This window comes from Engraulis encrasicolus, chromosome 23 (assembly GCF_034702125.1).
Source record: "Engraulis encrasicolus isolate BLACKSEA-1 chromosome 23, IST_EnEncr_1.0, whole genome shotgun sequence".
In the NCBI taxonomy this organism is placed as follows: Eukaryota; Metazoa; Chordata; class Actinopteri; order Clupeiformes; family Engraulidae; genus Engraulis; species Engraulis encrasicolus.
The window spans coordinates 21,942,966-21,955,465 of NC_085879.1; the positions used below are offsets into that span (position 1 = coordinate 21,942,966).

General features: G+C 45.8%; 1 protein-coding gene and 1 long non-coding RNA gene across 2 annotated transcripts in view; one reads left to right on the top strand and one right to left on the bottom strand.

Moving 5' to 3' along the window:
- The window catches only part of limch1b (LIM and calponin homology domains 1b), a 203,988-nt gene that overhangs the window by 172,150 nt on the left and 19,338 nt on the right, over positions 1 to 12,500 (bottom strand). The window lies entirely within an intron of this gene.
- On the top strand, positions 10,193 to 11,796 carry LOC134439777 (uncharacterized). Its single transcript, XR_010032846.1, has 3 exons — positions 10,193 to 10,388; positions 10,968 to 11,066; positions 11,671 to 11,796. It is a non-coding gene; the product is annotated as an uncharacterized LOC134439777 (long non-coding RNA).

The following is a 12,500-nucleotide window of genomic DNA, read 5'->3' on the forward strand; positions in this document are numbered from 1 at the left end:
GTCAAGGTCAAGGTCACGAAAAGGTCAAAACGTAAATTGAGCCGATTTTTATGACATTTAGTGGGATGATTGGTCATGACCCAAGGAACAACCGATTACTTTTTGGGAGTGATTGGGTCAAAGGTCAAGGTCAAGGTCACAAAAAGGTCAAAAACGTTTTTCTTTGCCAAGCACTATATGCCAGAAGAACGTGTGCATGCTGAATTGAATAAGAGGTCAAGACTGGGCCAAAAATGTAATATTACGATATTCCGGTCCGATTTAAATGAAACTAACACCAAAATTTGGAGAATGTTATGCCCCACATTTTGAAGATGGCCAGAAAAAAATAAGTGGCGTAGGCGAAGGTTTGCGCTCTACCGAGTGCCCATTCTAGTTGACAGTGTTTTCGTCCATGTGTGTCTCCTTCTTTTACTTATTTTGAAACACTGTCCTCCTGTCGAAAGCACCTCCACTTCTGCCGCGGAAATGTTTCTATCTCCGCACTTCCCGCCAGCGCTTCGACTGGCGCGTGTCCGCGCGTGTTCATGTGTGTCCAAACAGGGTGGCGCCTTCGAATTAACATGGCATTTGAATATATTTTAATACCATATATGGTTACTTGGAGGCGTTTCGGGATGCAAATTACCCCGAATGCACGCATGCACAGTGATTTGGAAGGTGTGGGATTTATCATGCAGACGTGTGCCTAGGAGCAGCCAAGGCACGTTTGATAAATCCCGATTTTTCTGTACTTCCGAACATTCTAGATTTCACTCGTAAGACACAGTTTAGAACACATTCTACGAGCTGATGATAAATGAGGCCACTGGACTGTCATTACACACACACACACACACACACACGCTCTCTCTCTCTCTCTCTCTCTCTCTCTCTCTCTCTCTCTCTCTCTCTCTCTCTCTCTCTCTCTCTCTCTCTCTCTCACACACACACACACACTCACAAACACACACGCAAACGCATACGGAAGCATGCACGCACGCATGCACGCACGCACGCACACACTAAAAAAACTCATTCCTCATTGCTCAAGCAGCCAGAACATTTTGTAGCATTTAGGCTCACTATATCAAACAGCTGCAGCAGTGAATTCTTTCAAGAAACAAACTAGCCACTTCCAATGTGCTCAAGTTTAATGCACAGTACACACATGGCATGCATAGACAGAGTTAGACGATGGCTGGACCGGCCATAAGGAATACAGGGCATTTGCCCGGTGGACTGTTGATGATTTTGGCCTGCTCCTCCCCTCAATGTAGTGGTATCAGTCCTCATGCCGCTACAGCTGACCTGCCTGAGTCAGATTTAATATTAATTTTGCCTGTTGTGGTCAAAATAGCTCATAATAGATGGCTACAAACACTGTCATGGTCTTGGCTGAAAATTCCCAGCTTGATTTTTTGTCCCAGTTCAGGCCATACTTGGACCCAGTCGGACCAGAACAGCTGCGGAGGCCATCAGTGGATGCGGATGCAGAGGGGTAGAGCCGTAGTAATCCCACTTTGATGGCTGACTTCCTGGAGGAAGACTGTGGCGAAGAGCTATGTCTGAAGTTCCTTTTTTGGGTCTCAATTTGGTGCTCCATCATGAAACCACTTGAACTGTGTTCTAGTTTTTTTTTTAAAGTAATGCAATGTAAATGTTTCCTCTGTGGCTCGTTTTTTTGTTAACAAAAGACTGGTAGCCCCTTAATGCGCGCCGTACCTCCAGTGGCACGCTGTAATAGTCATTGAAATGTAACTACCATAGTACTACAATACTATGACACAACACAGGCCCTTTAGTAATGCAACACGACTTGGTCGTTACCATACTGGTAAGAACAAATGTATAAAGTCGCGTCTTAAGGGGTTAAAAAGGGAATGTGTACTGTGCATGCATCCAGGAGACAGTTGAGACCTAGTCAGGGCATGCTTTGACAAAAGAAGACATTTCTAGAGGAGAGGTACAGTGGATAGGGGACTGCAGCTGGGTGAAGACAATAGACTAGGCTCTCCTGGTATCAGTGTAAACGTGTCAAACCTTTGAAGGGTTCACATAAAGGGCCATCATCGTGTACAAAAAGACAAGAGGCTCTCCTGGGGTGCATTTCTCAAAACCATAGTTGCTAACTACATTAGCTACTTTATTGTTTGCAGTGCAATTTCCCATTGGCAATTACCCAAGTTGATAACTGGCTCACAACTAAGTTTTTGAGAAACACCCCCCGGATATCAACGGAAGGCTTGTGAAACCGTTGAAGGGTTTAAGTCACGATTATTATATGGTTGTGACGTCATCTGTCGAATGCTCCATTCATTTCAACGGGGCTCCCCAACGTTCGGACGTCTGTTATTTTTCGATAACGGACGGGTTGGTCTATAACAGACCGCTGTCAATGGCAACAAGACTTTTCACTGCTAAAGCGACTTTTCAACAAGACTCTAATCAGCTGCTGTGATAGACAGCACCCGTTGTCCTGGCTACCGCTGTCAATGGCAACAAGACGTTCACTGCTAAAGCCACTGGCTTGTATACAAGCGAATGTTTCATATCACTCCGCTCCGCGTCGGGGTCTAAAGATTCTCTCTGTCGTGCTGCTATTCCACGGTAGCGACCTTCTCGCCGAACGTTAACCCTTACTTATCATGCTCTAGCTGCTACTGAATTTCACAATCTTGAAAGCTGGGGAGAACAGCCGGGGGTCGCACCCACAGCTGGGGAGCGCACCCTTATTAGCGCACCCGCACTCCTTGCAATAAATACTAGAGATGCACCGGATCCTGATTTTTAGGATCCTGCCGGATACCGGATCCACTGCTTAAGATCCTGCCGGATCTGGAACCGGATACCGGATCCTACGGAAGGGTTGAAACATATAGCCTATTCGCACATGTGGACCCTTTTTATTACATTGGCTCAAACTATTTTTTAGACTCATTGGCTACTGCCACACTGCCTTCAACGGCCGCTTCCAAAGGGCTTTCACTCCATGCAGCAATTGGGGTTGTGAAAGACTGACTGAAAAGCCTAGGCTACGTAAAAAGTACCGGATACCGGATCCACTGCTTAAGATCCTGCCGGATCCGGATAGTCTGAAAAACCCTATTATCCTGCCGGATCCGGAACCGGATCTTGGATCCTGTACATCTCTAATAAATACGGGAACCCATCGCAGGGCTGCACCCACCCACCACACCCCCTTACCCTAAATAAGGCAACACGCACAACCACACCTCCTGCCCCCTTTAAATACAGTATGTGGTTCTTCTGGAAGTCCCCCTGCACTAAACCACTATCCACCCAAGCACCTCGCGAGCGAGTCGACCGACCTCCGTGCCCCACCCTGGCCTATAAAAGATCCCACATCCCCGACCCCTCCCTTCACATGGCCCCCTCAGACGGCCTACCGAGGTGACCTCATCTGGTGCTGCAGCCTGGTCCCACTGGAGAAGAGAGATCTTGTTGTACGGTAGATTTTCCCTCAGTCAAAGGTTGTCTACGTCAACCAAACTACACTGTACATTTTGCTGTTTGAATTCAACACTGACCTGACTGTGTGGCAAGAGCAACACAAGCGATAGAAGCAACAGAGTATGCTCGTTAAAAGCAGAATGCAAGCATTCCAACATTTGTGGCGGCTGTTGCAGAAGAGCATCATAGCTCATTTGCATAATATTCGCTGAAGTCCAACGACAAACTGTCGCTCAAGTCGCTCCAAAGCGTTTTTGTCTCTTCTGTCGCCAGCGACTCAGTACAGTCAATTCCTTCCAGCAGAAGAGTTGGTAGAGCTCTACTAGTATCCCTCAAAACCAACTGGTGCTCTTGGAAGGGGTGCAATGTTGAAAAGGCCTGGAGGAAAAAAATCTTGGTCCAGGCACTTCAGTTGATTAATGTGGCAAAAAAACAAACTTTATTATATGGGCGAATGCATTAAAAATCACCAACGCGTATCAGCCCTGCGGCCTTCATCAGGGCGTGTACGAGAAACAATCCGATGGCTGTTTGCTTCTCTTACACACCCTGATGAAAGCCGCAGGGCCGATACACGTTGGTGATTTTTAATGCATCAACTGAAGTGCCTAGACCAAAGATCTTTTTCATCAAGAGAGTTACATTTGACTCTCTCAGTGTTCAAATAACACCATACAAATCACTATGTACTAGTGATGATGTTCCTTGGATGGGGAACAAAAGATAAGAAGACTGACAGTTGCTGACAACTAAACTCTCAAGATAACATGACCTCGTGGTTGAATGGGAATCTTCACACAGGTGTATTCGCACTCAACGCTATATGCTTGGGGTTACATCTGAGGTTGGCACACGACAAAATAATGCAGAGTGTGCAGCGCATTAGAACCGATTCAAACATTCGACCAACCTTACCAGCACCTCTTTCGCCGGTAGTGCGTCTGTACCCTTCCATAACCCCTTGGCACAATTACAACCCGTCTCTACACATACCCACACACCGCCAATAAAAAGGATGAGGGCGATTCTGGTCTGATTAAGTGGGATTAACCTCTCTCCACAGGAAGTGTGCCCAATATGGCGCTCTGGTCTGCTCTGTTCTGGTCGCCACTCCTTCCCTTCCCTTCCCTTCCCCTCCACTCCACTCCACTCCTGCTGGGAATTTGCATAGAGTTTGAAGCCCTCAGGGCTGGCTGTGTTGTTGACAACTCAGCAGGGAGAGAGAGAGAGAGGGAGAGAGAGAGAGAGGAGAGAGAGAGAGAGGAGAGAGAGAGAGAGATAGAGATGCCGCCCCACTCTCTGATAACTTCAGCTTGTCCCGCCAATTAGGCAAAAGAGAAGCTTGATGTGTGACATGATATACGTCTCAATGGGGGAGACGTCTGAAGGTTTTTTAAAAACACCGGCTGCTTTTGTCACAGCAGGTTGGGAGGCGGTGTGGAGAAAACATCTGTGTTGCTCTCGGGATCCATGACGAAGGGGATTTCCCCCACCACACAGAGAGAGGGAAGGAAAGAAGAAAGAAAGTGTGTATGCGGGTGTGTGTGTGTGAGAGAGAGAGAGGGAGAGATGGAGAGTGAGAGAGAGAGAGAGAGAGAGAGAGAGAGAGAGAGAGAGTGTGTGTGTGTGTGTGTGTACGGGTGTGTAGAAAGTGTGTAGAAAGTGTGTGTATGCAGGGTGTGTGTGTGTGTGTGTGTGACAGTGAGAGATGAAGAGAGAGAGAGTGAGAGAGAGAGAGTGTATGAGGGTGTGTGTGTATAGAAAGTGTGTAGAAAGTGTGTTTATATGGGTGTGTGTGTGTGTGTGAGAGAGAGAGAAAGAGAGAGAGAAAGAGAGAACACAGACAGAGACAACCACCCCTCACAACACCCCGTTCAGACATCTCCGCTATTTTACAAGGTAGCACTCAACACCTCAGCCCGTGCCACTAGTCTTAAAACATGTCCGCACCCCGCCCCCCCCCCCACCAGCCTCACAGAACAAGTCCTTCCAAAGCAAATACACAGGCAGGCGACTAGGATAATAAGAGAGGCCTGTGCCCCCTCCTCCTCGTCTCCTAGTCTCCTCTCCGACGCGTTAGCACAGAGCGGGCCGTCCGCCTGTCAACGCGTCCGTCAGCACGGCAGGTGATTCATGTCGTGAAAAATGTCCGCCTGCCAGGCATAAAGACCAGAGCAACAGAGACGGGGCTGGAAAAAAGGGGGCAAGTGGAAAAGTAAACGTGAGGGAGAAGAAAGGTGCGCCAGAACAGAGGGGGGTTCAGTTGCTAACTTGGGTCGTGTTAACACTGGGGAAACAGTAGATCTTTTTTAATATAGAACACACAGAATTTATTTTGCCATGTGAGTTATAAGTCATGACGGCTGTGGTACGCTTCAGCAAGAATGGTTATGCAGCTACGTGCACAATATGCCTCTCTGCGTAGCAACTGAGTGCCACATTGATTGAGATGATGTGAGCGGAGCACCAATCAATTAGCACGGGGCAACAAATATGATGGACTACGACGGATGGGCTTCCTGGAAATTGTGACAGGAAATTGCCTTGGTAATTGCTTGACGCTCACCAACCAATCCTGACTGCCTCTTCTAAACAAAATGATTGGCCCATTGCATTGTTCAACGCCTGTGAAGAAAGGTAGTGGGATAATATAGCTTTTCAACCCTGGGTTTTCTAAGACGACTGGGAGGTGTGACCTTGACTACAGCTTACTAAGCTGTAAACATTCAGCGAAGAAGGCAAAACCTGGTTAACAAGATTATCTGATTCTTCAAAAACACCTTCTTGCTTTTGTCCTCTCCAGGTGGCTCCTGACCTCCGCCACCCCCAGCCTATAGCTAAGCATGGGGGCTGAGCCATCCAAACGCTCTAAATCTCGCAGACTTTGTTTACGGAGAGGATTGATTCTCTTTTGATTTTTTTCACCCACATTTTTCTTGGGGCAAGCAACTTGTGCGTTCAGGCAGACACACATTCTCATGCTAATGTCTGCTAATGGATTTAGCCAAAGCAAATGGAGACAGTGCAGAGAAGACAAATCAACGGCGCACAAACCCAAGGGGACGAGGAGAGAAAATGTTTGAAAGACATGGAGGGAGGAGGGAGGAGGGAGAAATGAGAAATGATGCCCTCCTTTATTAGTCGGCCTTGTACTAGTCACAGAGAGAGAGAGAGAGAGAGAGAGAGAGAGAGAGAGAGAGAGAGAGAGAGAGAGAGAGAGAGAGAGGGAGAGATAGAAAGAGAGAGAGGCATAAGGGAACAGATATGGTGGGGCAGAACATGAAGAACTGAGAAATTATACACTCCTTTATTATACCACCATCTAGTAGTCAGACATAAAGAGCAAAAATGGAGAGAGAGAGAGAGAGAGAGAGAGACTGATGCAGGAGGAGGAGGCGAGGTCGAAAGAAAAGATGCAGAAGTGAGAAATTATACACTCCGTTATTAGCCCAACATCTATTAGACCAAGAGAAGGGGGGAAGTGAAAGGAGGAGAGAAAGAAGCAGATGGAAGGACTGCTGTGAGCAGTAGCGGTCATACACTTACTGCCTCCCCAGGTGACGAACCCTCCAACGCGCCGCCCTCTATTGCGACCCGCCCCCTATTGCGGCACGGCCCCGGCAGAAAAAAAAAGTGAAATCGGTGGGAAAACACTAAGAACTGCTGATAAAACTGCCAATACAATGTTATTATTGCAATCTTTTGGTAATAGTGTGGATCTAACATGTTAATAGAGCTAATTGGCGATTTTCACGATGTTGTTGGGCCCAAAGTTTCGTGATGGTGCTGCCCGCTATTGGTGCGGCCCCAAGCAATTGCCCAGGCTGGCCTGCCTCTAGGCTGTGAGTGAGTGTAGAGCAGGGATGATGGGTAACTTCCATGGTGAGGAGGGTCACATTTTTTCATGGCTACCATTAGTGGGCCCTATGACCACTGACTGCAACTTGCAAACTTCAAGGTACAGTTGGTTGCTTACTAACTGTCGCTGTTGTTTGGAAGAAGTAGGAGCAGTATACTTACAGATTGATTCAGTAGTGGTTTAAAAAAAATCTGGTCATTATTTTTTTTAAAGCTCCCCAAGCTCCCCGGGCCACCAGTTGCCCATCCCTGGTGTAGAGTGTCTATGAAGGTCAGAGAGCAGTTCCTCAGTCCAAATGATTCACCCCTCCCCAAAAGTAACGCCACAACTGCTGCAAGGGCCTACAGTACAAGGGCCCTTGAGGACATGGAGGACATGGAGTAGCGGAACCCAGAGGCACTGTAAAACCCAAAAGATGCTAGCAAGGATATATTATTTATACTTTTTTTCAGAATTGCTGATGCAAATCTTCCTCACAGTGCATATTCACCACTGACTGACGTCAAACTCCCATCCATCTCTGTAGCAGTGTGTGTGTGTGTGTGTGCATGTGTGTGAGTGACTGTGCATGCATGTGTGTGTGTGTGTGTGTGTGTGTGTGTGTGTGTGTGTGTGTGTGTGTGTGTGTGTGTGTGTGTGTGTGTGTGTGTGTGTGTGTGTGTGTGTGTGTGTCTGTGTGTGTGTGTGTCTGTGTGTGTGTGTGTGTGTGTGACTGTGCATGTGTGTGTGTGTGTGTGTGTGTGTGTGTGTGTGTGTGTGTGTGTGTGTGTGTGTGTGTGTGTGTGTGTGTGTGTGTGTGTGTGTGTGAGTGACTGTGCATGTGTGTGTGTGTGTGTGTGTGTGTGTGTGTGTGTGTGTGTGTGTGTGTGTGTGTGTGTGTGTGTGTGTGTGTGTGTGTGTGTGTGTGTGTGTGTGTATGTGTGTAGCACTATAACCTGCATTGTGTATATAAGAATGTATATAAGGGATGAACAAAATAAAACTGAATTGTAATAATTATGTAAAAGGCAATTGCATGAAACTTACAGATTTTTGGCCAGAAATGTAAGCCTGTCAACATGTTCTGGATACAAGGTAGCCCGGAGGCAAGTCATTATATTGCCCCTTCTGCAATCACAATTAAATCGTCATGGCCACAATTTTATAATCGCTGTGCCCAAAATTATGATTTTCGATACATTTTTGTTAACTGTGTGTGCAGCCCTAATGGGATGCCTGGTATATACACGTAGGTGCTCACTTTCATGAGCATGCACACATTCATAAACAGCTCCACAGCTGAGCTTTTCCAAAGCCAAACAGAGGACGGCATTCTGATTCTGTCTTCATGAATATTGCTCTAGCTATTGCTATGGAGACAGTGGTGACTGAAATTCTGCAAGACTGCTGGCGTTATGGTTGATATCACTACACTGGGGGCAGTGTGGAGGGTTTGGGCAGAGATTTTTTCTAAAGGAGGAGATAGAACACTGACGAATGTCTCCATAGGAATAAACGGGGTCAATTCGTAACGCCAAGATATCGAATGCCTGTTTATCTCCCGCCTACCCGCAACAAGAGCCAATCGGTTGCTGAGCTGTGCCATCATTGATCCAATCATCTCATCGCATCGACGCAAGCGCAAAAATGAGCTTTTACGACGGCTCGTTCCTCATCAGCTGTTGCCATGTGTGTGGCCCGTTTTCCGACCGTACCGTAACCAGGTAATGGGATCTATCCGCCAGATGTACAACTGTCTTGGGAATCCTCATACAGACTAAAGGTACGTGATTTGGAGGAAATATATGTCAATGTTGGCACGTATATTACTTTATCCTCCGCTTCCACATTTGTTTTTTTGTCGTGTGTGTTAATAATGTGGTGTTTCAGACTCCATGACATCCGTAGGTAGGTCTACTACTGTATGCTAAAACTACTTCACCTCACCTGACAAAGTTTTCCAACATGAGCTCGACTTTACAAAAGCGTTTGATTCTAGGCTGCTTTAATCGTTCAATGTCTTGGCAGATATATTGTCAGTCTGTGTAATCTGACGTTGCTTGTGCATCTTGCTTTGGCTAGAACTTCTGGCTAGAACTAGCTTGTTGTCAGGGGTGTAGTGGGCATGGTACGCGGGGGTACGCAGTCCACCCACTTCTCCTGAAGTGAGATTTAAAAAATCCGATGAGTTGCAAACTGTGCCTACTGACTATTTTAGTTGGCTGCCTGCATTCATTATTCTTGAAGATGTGGGATCGAAATTGCACCAACCATTCATTGGCTAACAATTTCATTAAGGTGACTGACAGGTAGTCGTGTTTTAAATAATAATCGGAAGTCACATCTGAAAATAAAGATTGGCTAATGTTACACGGCAAAGTGTTTTCGTGTGTCAGGTCGCCTCAGTCTTTGAAATGTCCATCCTCCACACGAACCGCACTGTAGCATATTTCAACTATCGTGCCTGCTATTGTTTACATAGAGCTACTCACAGTTTTGTCCTGTGCTTGTTTCGAGCACAGTGCATATCGTAATCTTGCTTATAAACTGAAATGTGACCTGTGGCATTATTGCGTGAATGCTTATGTTGCACACTTAATGAATAAGGTCCTCAAGTGTGTAGAGTTTCGCTGAGTTCGTTGTTTATTTACATTTTCCTCAGCATAACTGTACAGCTGACACCGCTGCCTTCTGTATCATAACAAAGCCTGTCACTTCCACATTTCGTAATCTTCTTATGTGACCGAAGTCACTGGCTACTGCACCAGAGAGGGTCTCTGCACTCATTGCTGGTTCTATGATGCCATCTTTTGGCGAAAACGTGCAACAGCATAATTAAAGACAACTTCTGACAGGACAACAAAAAGACAGGGAGTGAGAATAAGGGAATAATAAGGGAATAACAAAAAGACAAAAATGGGGGGTCCACTACACTTGCATACAAACTGATTGTGATGCTGTCACTCATTTTCTAGTCTATATCTTGGACTGAAAAAACCTTATTATGTTTTCAGGTGTTTTGCCCCTGCGGTTGTGAAGAGGATGCTGTGGAGGTGGCAGCATGAACGTGTCACACAGACATTGGCTAAACTACTCGGTAGGTACAACGAAATAAAAGAAACCACCCCCTCAACCCTGTTTATGCTGCACTGTACCTATTATAACCAGTTTTTATATAGACCATTATTTGAAATACTATGAGAGCCTTTCTGTTAGGATACTGTACAGCAGGGATGGGCAACTGGAGGCTCGGGCGCCACATGCAGCCCAACTTCTCACTTTTTAAAAAAAGAAAAAGGACAGTTTTTAACCCGCTATAAATCAATAGTGTAAGCATTCAGGTATAAATAAAGAAAAAGTGAAGTATCCTTTTGTAAATTCTCTCAAGTGCGTGGTGATGTGGCCCACCGATTGTGGTAAGCAAAAATGTTGGCCCACCTTATAATGAAAGTTGCCCACCCCTGCTGTACAGCCTACATCACTTGTACATGTCCTTACCAAATAGGACACTAGCTAGCTAAATGTAACTAATATGGCATTGTGAAAGTTGTATGCCTAAATGTAAACCATAATATTAAATTGTGATGGGCAGAAATCAACTAAACCAACATATTACATTGTGAATGTAGTTGCGCAGTGATACTGAGACCGACTTATTCCTGTCTTTATTTGCCAGGCTTCTACACTTGCCCTCAGAGTTCACATATGGTTAAGTGCACAGGTGTCCAGCCAGGTTCAGACTGATGCTGGTAACAAGAGGAAAACATGCTGATTGGTAAGTGAGATCCCTGCTCAACAAAATCCACACAGCACAACAAGTAAGCCTAGTTTGTGGTATCAAATGTAAAATGTAAGTTTCATCAAAAAGTTGTAGAACACATCTGCATAAATTGCAGGCCATCAAAGTAGTGAATGGGCAGGGAAAACACAACCAGTAGGCTTATGAATGACTTTGACTCAGCACAGCACAGCAGATGCGATGCTACCATTCCTTGGGAATATGACACAGAGGTCTGCTATTCCATTGTAAATATTGACTGGAAATGTTCATGTTTCAACTGTTTAAAAACATTGGACTCAGGGGGAAAAATCTCTAGGTGTATATAAGTGAAAGCCCACCTTTGCCATTGTGACACAGCACACAAGTATACACTGCACACAACGAAATTGCATTTTATGCCTCACCTGTGCAAGGGTGCAGCCTACATTGGCATCCCAAGGGAGCAGTATGTTGCAGTGTGGCGGGAAGGCAAAACTGTTTAAATAAATAGTTGTAAACTTTTGACATGTCAAAGTCATAGCCTAAACTGTAGGGTATGTTATGTAAAGGGTGATTTTCACATCCGGCCCATGTTCACAGATTTGTTTTTCTCCTGCAGGAATGATTCAACGATGGACATTTTGCTTAATTGTGGAAAAAAATAAATGGAAAAACTTCTATGGTTTCTTGTGTTTTCATTGGTGAGGCATATGGGTTAAGCACTGATCAGGAAGACCTCAAATAAGGCGGAATTCCACTGCAGCGGTGAGAACATTCAGACGTCTTTTTTGTTAATGGAAAGAGCTGATTTTCTAGTATGCTAGGTTCATAACTGCAACCTAAAATCAGCTGTTCCTCGAGACGTCAGGATGCTTTCCTCGCGCAGATGGGGTACGTCCAGTAGGTCGTAATTAAATCGGGTAAATGTTGGCTCATGGGTGGATATAAAGCGGCTAAACGTCGGCGAGATGCATGTAAATAAATGCATCGGCAAGATGTCTTTGAAATAGCGGCAGCTCATCGGCCAGATGCTGGGAGACGTCGAGATAGCCAATGCATTGGTAAAACATAGGCGTTCCATCGGACGCCGCACGTCTGCCCAACATCTTGCCGATGAGCAAACGTTCTTCTATAGACGTCTTGCCGATGTATTTTACATCTTGCGACGTTGGCAAGACATAAGTGTGCTGTCTGGGAAGCGATGTCTGTCATCCGACAGCCGATGGAGGAGATGTGGATGGGTCTGGAGTGGAGTCCCGGCAGAGATGGTATCTAGGAGACAACCAACAGACTGGAAAGGAGAACGTCATGTCGTGAAGTCTTGCACATGCGCAGTTCAAAATTAAGCTTGAGAAAAAACGTGTTTTACGGTGTTACAGTCATACATACGGTCATTCTAAGACAGCCGTTTTAATTCGTTTTTCATGGCGATTCCAACCCCGTGAGTTC